Source organism: Monodelphis domestica, chromosome 1 (genome assembly GCF_027887165.1).
Source record: "Monodelphis domestica isolate mMonDom1 chromosome 1, mMonDom1.pri, whole genome shotgun sequence".
Classification (NCBI taxonomy): Eukaryota; Metazoa; Chordata; class Mammalia; order Didelphimorphia; family Didelphidae; genus Monodelphis; species Monodelphis domestica.
The window spans coordinates 491,390,131-491,406,249 of NC_077227.1; the positions used below are offsets into that span (position 1 = coordinate 491,390,131).

The 16,119-nt window shown below is 37.9% G+C and overlaps 2 protein-coding genes across 2 annotated transcripts in view; one reads left to right on the forward strand and one right to left on the reverse strand.

The window, feature by feature from the left end:
- Nucleotides 1-3,724, reverse strand: part of ZNF831 (zinc finger protein 831) — a 96,551-nt gene extending 92,827 nt beyond the window's left edge. Inside the window, exon 1 of the mRNA XM_007475658.3 lies at nucleotides 3,341-3,724. The gene's annotated coding sequence lies outside the window, so the exon portion shown is untranslated. The remainder of the gene's footprint in view (nucleotides 1-3,340) is intronic.
- LOC103100465 (androgen-dependent TFPI-regulating protein-like) overlaps nucleotides 1-16,119 on the forward strand; it is a 155,796-nt gene that overhangs the window by 36,235 nt on the left and 103,442 nt on the right. The gene's annotated exons all lie outside the window — the stretch shown is intronic.

The window sequence follows — 16,119 nt, forward strand, 5'->3', positions numbered from 1 at the left end:
TGTTATCAGTATAAGGGACCCTCTGAAACACAACAGAAGGGAAGACTGGGATTCGGCTGGAAAGGGGTGGGGAGGTTTTGTCCACCGAAAGGTACTAGGGAGAGGGGGAAGGTGTACAGGCAGCATGTGTGTGCCCCATCCTACTGTCTCAGTACTCGAAGCACCTGGCCCCTGGCCCCTTACCCCTTGCCCCCTGCCCTAAGCCACCTCCTTCAGGCTGCTAAGAATGGAGACACAAAGGCCCCCAAAATATAGCATCTGAGGCAATTACTCAATTTGACAGCCTGGCGTATTTCCCTGGGCCTGTTTCCTCATATGTAAGAATGAGGATAAACGTGCATGAACCATAGTGTCGTTTTGAGGAAACTGCTTTGTAAACTGAAGAGCCCTGTCGCTTCCAGCAGGGAGGGCTCTCTCCAGTTCATCAGAAAACCATGGCCATTGGTCTAATTTAGGCCTGCACTTTGACTATTCCAAGGGCCAACTGGATCTTTTCCTAAAAACTTTGTTAGAAGCTCTTCTCTTGCCACAATTCTACGGATAATTCTGGGACCTGCTTTGCTCTCTTGTGAAATGTGGAGATCAGGCCAGGCGATCTCAGAGTTCTTTTCTACCTCTGACATTTTTTGATTCTGTGACCCATCATCTGCTGTCCTTGGAAACAACCTCCTAGAACAGCATAATGGAGAATGCCCTAGTCTCCACTGTGGAAAACTACCATTAGAATCAATTTAAGAGGGCAACTAGGTAGCACAAGAATGACTTAAGTTCAAATCTGGTCTTAGACACTTCCTAGCTGTGTTGGGCAAGTCATTTAACCCCAACTGCCCAGCCCTTGACACTCTTCTGTTTTAGAATTAATAGTTAGTATTGATTCTTAGACAAAAAGTAAAGGTTTTTATAAATTGTTAATTAATTTGTGAAATTAAAGCTTAATAGATCTTTTTTTTAAAAAAAAAACCTCACCTTTTATCTAGGAATCAATACTGATAAGGACTAGGCAATGGGGGTTAAATGAGTTGCCCAGGGGCACAGAGCTAGGAAGTGTCTGAGGCCGAATTTGAACCTAGGATCTCCCATCTCTAGGCCTGGCTCTCAATCTACTGAACCATCCAGATGCCCCCAAGCCTAATAGATCTTGATAAGCTAGTTAAACAATTATCAGTCTTGAGTAGGAAATAAGACATGGGGAGGTGGTAGAATAATAACAGTATTAACAAGAGCCAACTTTTATAGTTTATTTAAAGTGCTTTACATATATTTTCTCTTTGGAGCCTCAAAGTAATCTTGTAATATAGGTGGTACAGTATATAGAGCCTTTGTACTGGAGTCAGTAGGATCTGAGTTCAAATCCAGATTGATATACTTACTAACAATATGGTCCTAAGCAAGTCACTTAAGCTCTGTTTGTCTCAGCTTCTTCATCTGAAAAAGGGATACAAAAGTAGCACCTACATCCCAATGTTGTTATTAGTATCAAATGAGATAATAAATAAGTGCTTTGCAGAACTAATAGTGCTTTAGAAATGCAAACTATTAATCTCATTCTTCAGGTGAAGAAACTGAGACAGGCAGAAGCGAAGTGACTTTCCAGAGTCAAATAGCTAATAAGCATCAGAGGTAAAACTTGAACACAGCTCTTCCTGATTCCAAGTCTAGCCCTGATTGCACTATAGAATATGGGATTTCTAGAGGCCTATTCTAATTTGTAAATATGCTATTACTCCATTTTCCTATTATTGTGGAAAATGTTATAGAAATATTACAGATTTTAAATAACTAATCCTAACACTGAGCATTTTGTCCTGCATTACTTATTATTATCCTCCTACTTGAGGGTAGCTGTCATCTCCTATTATCACCCTGAACAAAAGGCTCCACACATATGATAGCTCCCCCTCTGAAATTGCTGCTAGATTTACAGTGTCTGCTCTGAAATATGGACAACAAGCTTCCTGAGCTAATTATGCATAGTTTCAGCCAGGACATCAGTTCAATCCCAGAAACAGAATCTGTTCCTTCTCAAAGACCACACTTTATCTAAACTCCAATGGAACCTAGTCCATGATTACAAAATCAGTTTTATAAAAAATAAATGCCTAAATGTAGAAGTTAGGAAGCTTGATCCCTCTTTCCTACAATAGCCCAGTTACTCAAAGAGCCATGATTTCCCACTCCAACTCTGGTTTCTAATTTTAAAACATTCAGCTATTCCTCCTGAAGAAAACAAACAAACAAACAAACATAGCCAAGTACAAGTCTCAGGCTAGGGGCCAACAATCCCATTTGGGTTGGAGTAAGAGACTTGTGGTGAACCCTGAGGTCTGGAGGAATAGAGGAAGCCAACATTAATGACCTTGATTGGGTCTGGGATCACATTCTGGACAAGCAGAGATTTTTAAATCCGTGAATTTCTGATAGACATCTTTCCTCCTGAACACGTGAATGCAAACAAGTCTGTGGCACCAATTAAGGCCCGACAAAATGTGGCAGCAGATCTTTCAAACTCTAAAAATAGAAGCATGCCAACTGATTCATCCTATGACAGCACAGAATTTAAAGACTTTTATCTGATTGTTTCCTAGTTAGTCTCTTTCTTCCTCATTTAAAGGGCTGGATCTTCCCAGAGACCTGTCTATAACCCGGTATGCCTTGGAAACTCTACACATCTTTCCTGCGAAGGCAATGATAACATTTGTTTCTCTGACCCCAGAGGTTGGTAACCACATAGGCTGCTCGTTAATTTTTCTCTTGGAATGCATCTGCCCGTTGAATCAGACACAGATTTCTATAGCTCGGCTCCCAGTGCTGGTAGGTCTATTTTAAACTTTGCAGATGCCCTTTCACAGAAGGAACCTCCTTAGTGTACCTGTGTTGAGTGTCCATATCTGGCTATTTACTGTGGCCAGTCCCTAGGGCCACTAGAAGGAGATCATTTTTCAGATGGAAAAAGTTCTCCTTTGGTCCCCAAAGAATGGAGCTTACTATAAGAGGAAAGAGTTAACCTCTTAGCCAACAACCTGTAATCAACAGGTTGAGATACCTTAATCCAGCATTGAAAGTTAAGCAGGCTGTACTAAGAAGCAAAGGCAGGAAAACACACACACACACACACACACACACACACACACACACACACAATGCCCCACTGGGGAAAAAGACCTCCCAGCTCCCTAAGGAGGGGATTGTGTTCTAGATGCTGGCTGTTTGGGAGCAAACCTTCCATCAGGCTTGTTGGATATAATCACTCCGTAATGACTAAGCTCCCTGGCCTCAGGGATGGCTGGCATGTCCTCCTAGGCCCTGGGCCGCCCAAAGGAATCACCAAGTCTTCTCTCACCTTTAAGGGGTCAGGCCCCAGGCAGGTGGGGGGATTCTGCGTCCTCCTGAAGCCCCGTGAATAAGGAGCGACAACATCCTCCTGGCTCTCCTCAGAGCTGCCTTGGCTGCTCCTGCTGCCTCCCCTTCTTCAGAGCAGCCCCATCGCTGGCATTTCAAGGCGGAATTTGGGAAGGGGGTGCCCAGGCCTGGCAGAGGTGAGGAGGGGTCTCAGGAGGGGGAGATCTCCAGCCTACATGAGTGTGGGAAGAGGTTTCGTGGCCAGGGCTGGTAATATGGTTTGCCTGCGAGAGCGTCTGCACCACTGCAGCTCTGTGTGTGTGGGCGTAAGCAACGACAAGGCTGGGTTTCAAACCATTCCACTGAACATTTGCAAACAGATAAAAAAACAAAATCATCAGGTACAAATGGAAGCATCTTTCTTTCCTTGAACTGTTTCCGTGCGGGTCCTCTGGACTTTGATCAAAGGCCCCCAAGGGGCCGGCCACACTCTAGCCCTTTCTCCTCTCTAAGTTCTCCGTGGCCTGTAGAATGGGTGACAACAGGTCAGATGAACACTATCCTCCCAAGGAAAGCTTTATTGCTATGCTTTCAGGCATGCCACAGTCAAGCGATGGCCTTCCTCTCCAGAAACACTTGTAGCACATTCTGGCCAGACTAATAAATGGCTCAGAATGTTTCGTCTGAGGACCACCAAGCCAAGGAAATTTAGCCTCAGTAAGACCCAAGGACTGGCCCCCATTCCCAGGATTGATATTAGAAGTGGGCCTAGGGTTTTGCCTGGCTATCTGCATATCCTGAGCCAGGACACTTGCAGCAAAGCCACGAGCCAATTTCTATTGCTGTTTTTTTTAACCAGGTAAAAGCAATTCAGGAACATAGTAACTTGCATAAAACAACATATTTGGAAGCCCAGTAAGTCAAAAAAGAAATTGAAACTAGGAATAAAAGGGATAGAGAGACAGACAGACAGATAGACAGACACAGAGACAGACAGAGAATATACACCAAAACATTCATAGTGGGAAGTGGAAACAAAGTGATTGCTTACCAATGAAGGAATAGATAAATCACAGTACATGAATGTAGTGGAGCTGTAAGGAATAGTGAATATGAAAATTACAGAAAACAATGGTAGGACATAGGAACTGAAAAGTAAAATAAATAGAACAAGGAATAATGACCAAGCTTGGCCCTGAAGAAAACTTGAGAAAATGTACCTTCCTCTATTCTTTGCACAGGTAAGGGACTACAATATAGAACATTGCACATATTTTCAGACTCATTGGTTGGTCTGAGGGAGGTGCTTTTGTTCTCTTTCTTTTTTTAAAATTTCTTTTATTAAAAAAAAGGCTTGGGAGGGAGGTATATTTGGAAATGAAGGCAATGTAAAAACAAAAGATATCAATAAAAAATTCCAAAAATTTTATACATAAAAAAGACTCTCTGAAATTTTACATTCTCATCAGGAACATGGAATGGTTGGTGCTGTCTCAAATATCAAAATCCTCAGCTATTTCATTGGATTTAGGGTCAAAAGACCTGAATTCAAATCCTGAATCTGCTATTTACTGTCTGTGAGACCTTGAAATGAGCATTTAACTTTCCTGGGGCTCAGTTTCCTCACCAGAAGATAAAATGGTTGTATTGTATGACCTCTAAGATCCCTTGAGCTCTAAATCCAATGATCTTACTGCCCGAATGGTATTTGTTTTCTGAGGTGAACCCAATGACAAAATGATGTTCAATAATAAATAATAAACGTGTTTGTTAATCTTTTTTAAGTGAAGGCAAAGTTCAGTTAGGGGCAAAGACTTGAGTCATAAGACCTGGATTCAGATCCTTACTTTGATGTTTTTACTGTGGAAAGCACTATCTCCAGAGTCAAAGGAACCATGTTTAAATTCTGTCTCCCTTGCATTTATTCTATGTCCTTAGGCAAGTCACTTAAACTCTGAGGGTTTCTGTCTGTGTTGGTGAACCTATGGCATTTGTGCCAGAGGGGGTTGCTCCCCTTCCCCTCGCCATGCCACCTGAGGACATTTCTCATATCACCCGCCCCTCTGCCCAGCAGCTCAGTGGGAACACTTCTACCCTCCCACATCTGGGGTAAGAGGGGGGGCATGCTCACATGAGACATGAAGGTTGCAGTCTAGGCACTCAGTCTCTAAAAGATTCACCATCACTGCTTTCTGTTTTCTCATCTATAAAATCTGAAGATTGACTAGACAGCAGGTGAGTCCCTTCTAGCTCTAGATGTTTGAACCTATAAATCTACACAGGAAAAGATGCACAGAGAAAAAAAGTATAGTAGAAATATCACTGATTCAAAATAAAAACTGCGAATCATGTGAATTAGTAAAGAGTGCAAATTATAGATTTTTAAAAGAAAAAGCTTTATTATTTAAATAATAAAAACAAGCTGAACAAATTTATAGGAGTAGAAGAGTTCTAGAAAATCTAATAAAAGCTTCAATGAATACTTTTTTGTCATGAGAACATTGTATACAAGCCCCTAAGATAGCTTGAAAAGTTCTTGGTAATGATTTTTTTTTTTTGCTCACATTCATAATTATGAGCCAGGTTGGGTTTTTTGGTTTTGGGAGAGTTTTTTGGTTTTTGTTTGAAAGAACGTGTATTAAAGTGATGTCCAATCCCAGATATTAGAACAGTAGGAAAGCCAGGAACAGCCTAGTGAGTGTACTTGGACCTTCTCAGGGTAATGGGCAGCTCCAACTGGCCTCAAGTTGGAGCAGGATTTGATCAAGCTTCATCTTGTTCAAACTGGGGGGTCCAATCCCAATTAATGCCAATCACAAATTACTGATATTGCAGGGGTGGGAGCATATACAGATGAAGTCACAGGCAGCTACAGAATTATCTATACTGCAAAGAAAGAGAAGAATTTTACTCTTTTCTCTTCATTGCTGGTGGCCCAGCCTGAGCCACCTCCAGAAAGGGTTTGCAACTAAGTCCTGAGAATATCACAGGCCTAGGCAGAAAAGTGCTTTGGCACACTGAGAACAAAATTAGACCCATATTATCTAAGGACAGAATCTGCACCCCAAGTATGATACTGACAACACTGGGGAGGTTCTAGACATATAATATGAAACCATGATTCAATAAAAATAGCCAGATCCTAAAATTGACACCCAATTCTAGCAGGCAAAATGAAGTCACTAATTGTCTTCTAAGGTATGTGAATTGTACCTAATTTCACAATTGCTTTTGTTGAACAAACAAGGAGATGCCAAAGAACAGTTTTCAATCATTTAATTAAGATCATAAAATGATCCCCAAACAATGTTAATCACAGTTTTATCGTTTTAAAGTAATACATTTAATGTCTCCTTAAGTACACTATGCATTAAAGTTAATCCTATAATTAAATGTTGAACAACTGATAAGAATTTAACATCTGGTTCTCAGGGTTTCTAAGAACAGTTAATTGTCTAATACTTGAAAACCAACAGCTCTAAGCTGTTTTCTTTAAAACAGCTGGGAGGGAGAGAGAACAGAGAAGGTGAAGTCATAGAATAAGTACAAGAACCCATGAAATGCAATTTAAGAAATGTTAGGAAGTGACCAAAGTTTCCAGGGATATGAATTTTTACTCCTTTATATAACATAAACCAATAATGTTTACATAGTTCAGGGTTTACAAAAAACCCCTGTTTTGTTGTGTTTTCTCACAACAGCCCTGAGAGGTAGGTCGTACCTGCATTATTTATAGATGAGAAAAATGAGGTACAGAAAAACAAATTCCCAGTGACTGCAAATATAATAAGTGTTGTCACCAGGACACCTCAAATTTAAGACCAACGCCACTTCCACTAGTGTGCCACCAGCATGGTTTGTGGGTTTTCCAACTGTGTTCTCAAAAATAGAAGTCCTTACTTGCTTAATCTTTACTGTTCTTTTGTCTTAGAATCAATACCTAGTATTGATTCCAAGATGGAAGCTAGGGATTTTTAAAAATCAGTCCAACTTTTTAAAGTATTCAGAAATGATTAATACATCACTTCATCTGCCTCTTCCTCCCTATCCTACCTCACTCTATTCCCTCTATCCTCCTCCTATCCCCTCATTATGCCTTTCTAGACCTCAGCTGAGCTTTGAAATTTCTTTTGAGGTTAATAAAATCCATCAGTAGACAACCACATAGAAGTCTGGTGAATATGCAGAAGGTATTTCTAATGGTGTTTTCCCCATGTAGAGAATTTCCACTGGAGAATTTGCTTTTTGCAAACAAGGCAAGCCTGATAATGTGAAATAGAAGTGCCTTGGAGGAAACTGTAGGGTTGGTGTGGACATTTTGGAACTAGGTTCAAGTCAGTTAAAGCCATAGAGAGAAGGAGATCTTGGACAGGCAGTGGAGAGCTTCCCAAAGTCCTGTCAGCTTTAGCTCATGTCCTTTTGTCCAGTGCTCTTGAGGGAGCTTGACTCATTTGATCACAGTTCCTGGTGAAGGAAGAAGCACCTATAATTCTTGAGTTTGAAAGGTATGGAAGGTGCCTCCACATCTTGACATTCCAGGGTTTGGGTCTGCAGTCAGAATAGCATCAATGCCCCAAGAAGTAGCCTTTAGAAGGGACCTTTGGGACCCTGAGACAAGGACTCATTCTGTCATTTTTGGATGTGAACTTGGTGGAATCTATGCTATGTAGAAATGGGATGTAAATTAAAATTATTCTCCCTAGACACCAAAGTAATACAGGTAATACAAAGTTATGCCTCCAAGGCATCGTAGAAGTGTTTGTACATCTCTTCTTGATATCTCTTTAAAGCAAAAATCCCTATCAATGGATCTAAGTACAGCCGTTGACCCCTAAAAAGAAAAGTAATACTGCTGGAGGGAGTCCAAGCAAAGACAGTGGAGGGTAGAGGATCTCTCAGGCCCTCAGAGAACCTTAGATTCCTGACCTGCAGGTGAGAAGACTTGGCTCTGAAGCCAGAACTTTACTTGCTAGACTTATAGACTCTTAAGTTCTTTAAAAAACAACAATAACAACAACCTCTTCCTGATAGTCTTCTTCAGCCTGACTAGTTCACATTTTTCTTTGCAGTTTTGCTTGAAATTTTGCTATTGAAGCTTTTGTTTGTTTGTTTTGAAGCTCAATCTCTAGAATCTCTACCACAGACATTTGACCTGCTGCAGGAGCTTAAGACAAGGCTGCCAAAGGTAAGAAAGTTATTAAATTCTAGTGGTGGAGTGGTTAGAGCACTAGGCCTGAAGTCAGGAAGACTCATCTTTCTGAGTTCAAATCTGACCTCAAACACTACTAACCAAAAATGACAATATTGAATGTATAAAAAATAGTGTTTATATAGCTATATATTTGTATGAATATATACTGTATGCACACAGTATGTAGGTACACAATTGTTTGTATGCTGATTCCCCCATTTCATTTATAAAATGAACTGGAGAAGGAAACGGCAAACTACTCCAGTATCTTTGCCAAGAAAACCTCAAATGGGGTCTCAAAGAATCCAACATGCCTGAAATGACAGAACAACAGCTATGCCGTACATATAGAAATAGTGTTTATTTATGTTCCATGTCAAAGAGAAATAATTCAAACCACCAGAAACAAACCATGGAGTCACAGTCAGGATTACATAAGATTTACCAGTTACCACATTAAAGGAATAGAAGGTTTGGAATGTGATATCCCAGAAGGCAGAAAAATTGAGATTACAACCAAGAATAATCTATCTGGCAAATCTGACTATCATCCTTCTGGAAGAAAAAATGGATATTTAATGAAATAAGAAAAGATCTAAATAGAAAATGTGGACTTCTAGTGCCAAGATGGTGGAGTGAACTTGCCTGATCACTCCCAAATTTCCCTCCAAACCAATTTAAAACTAAGCCTCTTACCAAATTTTGGAGCAGTGAATGTTTTCCAACCAGAAAAGCTCAGAGAATCATCAAGAGAAGGTTCGCCTCCCTGGGGCAGGAAGTAAGCTCAATCTTGGGCAGGCAGCCTGAAGGAGGACAGATTGTACCCTACAGGGAAAGGGGAAGACACTTCCCCCTCCAGAGAGAGGCCTAAAACCAATCCAAGCCAGCAACATCAAGGGTAAAGTGGAGGCTAGCAAGGGAGCCTCAACTGGGCACTGGCATACAGTGCAGGCCAGCAACAGGCCCCTACCCCAGAGCAAGCCAATAAGGAGGCTTCACTTCCAGGGAAAATTGGCAGCCAAGCCCCCCACTGTGCAAGCCAACAGGGAGGCTTTACTAACTAGTAGCCAAGGCCCTACCCCAGGGCAGGTTGCAAGACCCTAACCCAGGGCAGGTTGGTAGGGAGGCTTCACTTCCAGGGCAAACCAGCAGCAAAGGCCCCGCCCCAGAGCTGGCTGGCAGGGATGTTTCACTTCCAGGGCAAACTAGCAGCCAAGGCCCCCCACTGTGAAGGCCAGCAGCAAGGTCCCACCCCAGGCAAGTCAGTAAGGAGGTTTCACTTCCAGGGCAAACTAGCAGCTGTAAAAATTAAAATTAATCTCATATAATAAAATATTATATTTTAAGAGATTTATTAATGATCATTAGAAATAAAGGAATAAAATGGTAACAAATAAAAACCACATGCCCATGGGCTAATCTATCTGTTCAAAAACGCCACTTACCACCATAGTCACAATCCAGGAAGCAAAGAGAGCGAGACCAGGAACCCCACTCAATATTTGCCCCTGTCTTCAGGAAATAACAACAGGAAGTCAGTGGGCTCATGGGAAATACAGTTTCTAGGGTAACAGATTTCCAATTATACACAGCCAAGGCCCCCCTACTGTTCAGGTCAGTAGCAAGGTCCTATACCAGGGAAAGCTGGCAAGAAGGCATCACCTCCAGAGCAAGCCAGCAGTAAGAACCTGTCCTCCACCACCTCACACAGAGGAAGGCAACAGGGAGGCCTACAAGTACAATCTGCAATGAGGTCAAGCAAGCAATTAGACTGAAGTTTTTACAAGATATAAGCAAAGTCCAAGTTCCACAAGAAACAGCTTGAGATAATAACTTATCCAACACAGGAAATAAGCCCAACTTTCATATAAGTGAAAAGTTATATATATAATAAATTGAAATAAATGAGCAAAAATTTAAAAAGAGCCTACTGATAGAGTTATTATGGTGACAGAGAGGATTGTGGCACAAACCAGGAAAAGAACAATGTCAAAATGGCTATAATCAAAACTGCAAAGAAAAATGTGAACTAGAGTCAGGCAAAAGAAGTTCTGGAAAAGGTTTTCTAAAAGGACTTTAAAAATAAAATGAGACAAAAGAAAAATTGAGAAAAGAAAAGAGAGCAATGCAAGAAAATCATGAAATAAGAGTCAAAAGCTTACTAAAGGAAGCATAACAAATAGGAAAAGATATATACAATTCACCAAAGAAAACAATTCCTTAAAAATACAGAATTGATCAAATGGAAATAGAGGTACAAGAGCTCACTGAAGAAAATAATATCTTAAAAATTATAATTGGGCAATTGGAAATTAATGACTTGATGAAACAACAAGAAAGAATCAAACAAAATCCCCAAAATGAACAAATTAGAAGAAATGTGAAATTTCTCACTGGAAAAACAAGTGACCTAGAAAATAGATCCAGGAGAAATAATTTTAAAATTATTGGACTACCTGAAAACTATGATCAAAAAAAGAATCAGGGCATCATATTCCAAAAAATCATCAAGAAAGATTACTCTGACATGCTAGAATCAGGAAGTAAAATAGAAATTGAGAGAATCTACCAATCACCTCCAGAAAAAGATCCCCAAATGAAAAATCCCAGGAAAGTTATAGTAAAATTCCAGAGCTCCCTGGTTAAGAAGAAAATACTATAAGCAGTCAAAAAGAAACAATTCAAGTATCATGGAGCCACAGTCAGAATAACACAACATTTAGCTGTTTCTAGTATGAAAAATCAGAAAGCCTGGAATATGATATTCCAGGAGGCAGAGGAGATAGGATTACAACCAAGAATTATCTACTCAGCAAAAATGAGTATAATTCTTCATGGGGGAAAATGGCCATTTAGTGAAATTGAGAACTTTCCAACATTCCTAATGAAAAGATTGGAATGGCACAGGAAATTTAACATTTAAACAGAATACTTAAAAGAAACAAAAGAAAGTGAATAGGAAAGAGAACACATAAGGGGTTTAATAAGGTTGAACTGTTTAAATTCTTACACAGAAAGGTAATGCCTATAACTCCTGTTTATTTTATCAATATTGGGATAATTAAAGGGAATATACATAGAGAAAGGATATGGGTGTGACTACCATGGTTAACTACCATGGGATGGTACCCAAAAAAGTGAAAATAAGAGATGAGAAAGAGGATTTCATTGGAAAAGTAGGGAAGGGAGACATTAGGATAAATTATCTCAGATAAAAGAGGCATGAAGGAATTATTACAATGAAGGGGGAAATGGGAGGATGGACAATGCTTGAACCTTACTTTCATCAGATTTGTCTCAAAGAAGAAATGATACACATACTCATTTGGATATAGAAATCTATCTTACACTATTGGGATGTAAAAAGGGACATGGATAAGAAAAGGAAGAGGGAGGGACTAATAGAAGAGAAGATGGGTTTTGGAGACAGTGCTCAAAAGTAAAACACTTATTAAGAGAAAGAGTAAAAAAGGAAAAAGAAAAAACAGGGGAGATGTAAGATGGAGGGAAATACACAGTTAATTACCATGACAGTAAATGTGAATGGGAAGAACTCTCCCATAAAACAGAAGCAGAGAGCAGAATGGATCAAAACCAGAATCCTACAATAAGCATTTTACAAAAAACACATTTGAAGTAGGAAGACATACACAGAGTAAATGTAAAGGACTGAGACAGAATCTATTATGCTTCAGCTGAAGTAAAAAGAGCAATAGTAGCAATCATGATCTCAGACAAAGCTAAAGCAAAAATTATGGTACCTTAGAAAATGAAGTAATATCAATACCAACATATAAGCACCAAATGGTATAGCATCCAAATTTTTAAAGTAGAAAAATTACTTACAGGAGAAGATAAATAATAAAACTATACTAGTTGGAGATCTCAATTTCCCCCTCTCGGAACTAGATAAATATGACTAAAAAATAAACAAAAAATAAGTTAAAGAGGTGGTTAGAATTTTAGAAAAAATTGAATATGATAGACCTCTAAAGAAAACTGAATGGGAATAGAAAAGAATATGGCTTTTTCTCAGCAGTATATAGAACCTATCCAAAAACTAACCATGTGTTAGGGCAGTAATGATGAACCTTTTAGAGACCTAAGAGACCAAGTACCCAAAATGCAACCCTCAGGCCACATGTATGTCCCCCACCTTACCCCAGACAGGGGAAGGAGGAAGCGCTATCATTGGGGTGCTTGGCAGAGGGGCCAGTGATGTGAGAAATGTTCTCAGGTACATGTGAAGAGGGGAAAGGGAGCAGCACCCTCTAACACATGTGCCATAGGTTTGCCAACATGGTACTAGGGCACAAAAACCTCACAAACACAAAAATATTAAGTGCAGTTTTTTCAGATCATAATGCAATAAAAATTACTTTCAATAAAATCAATGGAAAGAAAAATTAATTAGAAACTAAATAAACTCATTCTAAAGAATAAATGGGTCAAAGAACAAATCACAGAAACAATCAGAAATTTCACTGAAAAGAATAGAAACAATGAGACAACAGATAAAAATTTATAGGATACAACAAAGCAGTACTAAAGGGAATTTTTATATCTCTAAATGCTTGCATAAATAAATTAAGGGGGAAATAGGTCAATGAATTGGGTGTAAGACTAAAAAAAATTAGAAAAAAAAAACAAACTTAAAACTTTCAACTAAATGCCAAATTAGAAATCTTGGAAGTCAAAGGTGAGATCAATAAAATTGAAAGTAAAAAAATTACTGAACCATTGGCTAATTTGATTTGAACAAAAGCAAAGAAGAAAATCAAATTACTGATATCAAAAATGAAAAGGGTGAATCCACCACAAATGAAGAGGTAATTAAAGCAATTATTAGGAGATATTTTGCCCAATTATATGCCAATAAATTTTATAATCTAAGTGAAATGGATGAATATTTACAAAAATATAAACTGCCCAGATAAAAAGAACTAGAATACTTAAACAATCCTATCTTGGAAAAAGAAATCAAACAAATCATCAATAAACTCCCCAAGGAAAACTGCCCAGGACCAAGCTGATTCACAAGTGAATTCTATCAAACATTTAAAGAACAATTACTTATTACTATATTACTTATATTATTATATTATATTATATTATATATATAGTATATTATTATGTTAATAATATACTATATTATTATAATTACTTATTACTATACAAGTATGTACTATATAAATTATTTAGAAAAATAGGCAAAGGAGTCCTGCAAAATTTCTTTTATGACACAAATATGGTACTGACAATTAAACTAGAAAGGGCAAAAAGAAATAAATAAAGATCTATCTAATGAATATTCATGTAAAAATTAAATAACAGCAAGGCTATATCAAAAGGATCATTTACTATGAATATGTGGATTTTATGCCAAGGAGGCAGAACTCATTCAATACTAGGAAAATTATCAGAAAGCATTGCAATTTATAGAACTTTACTGAAAATAATAAGTAGCATCCTACTAAAATCATCACTAAGCATTATCTATAATGAGGATAAGCTAGAAGTCATTCCATAAAGATCAAGAACAAAACAAGGATTCTCATTATTACCACTATTATTCAATATTATACTAGAAATGCTAGCTATATTAAGGAGAAGAAAAAGAATTGAAGGAATTAGATTAGGCAATGAAGTAACAAAATTATTACTCTTGGTAGATGATATGAGATATACTTAAAAGAATCCTAGAGAATCAACTGAAAAATTAAGTGAATTAACTAACACTTTAGCAGTTGCAGGATATAAAATAAAACCACATAAATCATTAGCATTTCTATATATTACCAATCAAAGCCTGACAGCAAGAGATAGAAAAAGAAATTCTATTTAAATTAACAATACATAATATAAAATGTTTGGGACTCTTATCTACTAAGACAAGCTCAGGAACTTTATAAACTTAATTACAAAACCCTTTTCATACGAATAAAGGCGGATCTTAAAAACTGGGAAAATATTAATTGCTCATATGTAGACCAAGAAAATATAATTAAAATGACAATTTTACCTAACCTAATTTACTTTTTCAGTGTCATACCAAATGTCCAAAAATTATTTTATATAGATGGAAAAAATAATAACAACCCTCATCTAGAAAAACAAATGGTAAAGAACATCAAGGGAATCAATGAAAAAAAAAGTGAAGGAACATAGCATAGGAGTACCAGACTTCAAACTATATCACAAAGCAGTAATCATTAAAACAATCTGGTAGTGGCTAAGAAATCGTAGTGGATCAGAGGAATAGCAATAAATGACCATAGAAATTTAGAGTTTGATAAATCAAAAGAACTAAGTTTTAGGACAAAAAAAATCACTATTTGATGAAAATTGGAAAATTATATGACAGAAGCTAGGAATAAACCAACGTCCCACACCATATACCAAAATAAGGCCAACATGGGTATATCATCTAAATAGAAAGGGTTTTATTGTAAACATATTAGGGAAGCCTGGAATAGTTTGCCTGTCAGATCTATGGATAAGGGAAGAATTTAGGATCAAACAAAAGATAGAGAACATTGTGAAATATAAAATGGATAGTTTTGAATATATTAAATTTAAAAGGTTTTGTACAAACAAAACCAGTACAACCAAGATTGGCAGGAAAGCAGAAACTGGAGGAAATTTTTATAGCAAGTATGTTTTATAAAGGTCTCATTTCTCAAATATATAGAGAACTAAGTCAAATTTATAAAATGAAAGTCATTCTTCAATTGATAAATGGTCAAAATATATAAGCAGGCAGTCTTCCGATAAAGAAATCAAAGCCATTTATAGTCATATAAAAAATTGTTCTAGGGGGCAGCTGGGTTGCCTGGTAGATTGAGAGCCAAGCCTACAGATAGGAAGTCCTAGGTTCAAATCTGACCTCAGACACTTCCTACTGTGTGACCCTGGGCAAGTCACTTAACCTTCATTGCCTAGTCCTTCCCACTCTTCTTTCTTGGATCCAATACAAAGTATAGATTTTAAGATAGAAGGTAAGAGTTTTTTTAAAATGCTCTTAATTGAGAAATTTAAAACAGACCTGAAGTAATACCACACACATTAGATTGGTTAATATGACAGAAAAAAAATAATAACATAGTAGAAACCACTTTGGTGTCTAGGAAAAGTAGGCTTGATTTAGCTCTGTATAGGATAGGTCTCACCAAATTCGCACCCAAGGAAGGATAGAGTGTTCACTAGCCTGGGGCCCCAAAGGTCATTTCAGAAGGTTATTCCTTGCTCCTTGGAGTATGAATGCTATGCTGACTGTGAACTCAAACTCTGCAATGTTGGGATTCTAGCATGTCCTTCACAGTCAGATCATAAAACAAAAGGAATAAAGAACAAGCGCAAGAACAACTATGATATTAACAAGTTATGCTTCAAATATTAATTCTATACTTGCATATAACTACTTGCTTCACACTTCATTATTTCATGTAAGTCTTTACAAATATGTTTTCAATTAACCTGCAGTAGTATTCCATTTTATCATACACCATGACTGGTTTAGCCATTTCCCAATTGATAAATAACCCCTAGATTTCCAGTTCTTTGCCACCCTAAAGAGAACTGCTATAAAT